Genomic DNA, 634 nt, shown 5'->3' with positions numbered 1-634 from the left:
AAAATATTTTTAAAAAAGTAAAATGATAGACATCTTTTACTGAGGTGGGTACAGGATAGATAAATCAACAATTAACATGATAATAACAATGAAGGAAGTTGTGCTCTCTGCCCAGAGCATTCGGTTGTGCCCTGAGGGGTCTGGAAAAAGGGAAGTTACAAGTCACCCTGACATTTCAGTATGTTATCTTAGATGCAAAAAGACATCACGCTCCGTTAAGGTAAAGACTGACCTTGTCAGGAGGTGACTACCCACCACAACCGCTTTTAAAGCTTAATTTCAGACCATCCTCTGTGGTTATTTTATTGGTAGGTCCTCAGTTTGCAAGGCCGCCACGCAGGCCTTCCCTGAGCTCGTCAGGTCCGCATGTGGCCCTTTGGTCCGCAGTTGCCAAAGTCCTGAGCAAATTTGCACGGAGAAATGCACTTGTGCTGCCTAATTAGAGCCGGCGCGCCAACACCCATTTTGCGGACTGACCGCCAGCGAAGAGCAACGCCGCCCTAGCGGTCCCAGCGGCGGGATCCGGGACTGGACGCCTGGGGAGGTGAAGCGAGCGTGCGACCGGGACCTGGGCTCCCGCGGGCTTTCACCGAGGCGTCCATTGCGTTTAATTCCCCGGGAAACGAGTGCTCCA

Source organism: Myotis davidii, unplaced genomic scaffold, assembly GCF_000327345.1.
Source record: "Myotis davidii unplaced genomic scaffold, ASM32734v1 scaffold762, whole genome shotgun sequence".
NCBI lineage: Eukaryota > Metazoa > Chordata > Mammalia > Chiroptera > Vespertilionidae > Myotis > Myotis davidii.
The sequence above is the reverse complement of the archived record's forward strand: the minus strand, read 5'-3'. Positions refer to the sequence as shown.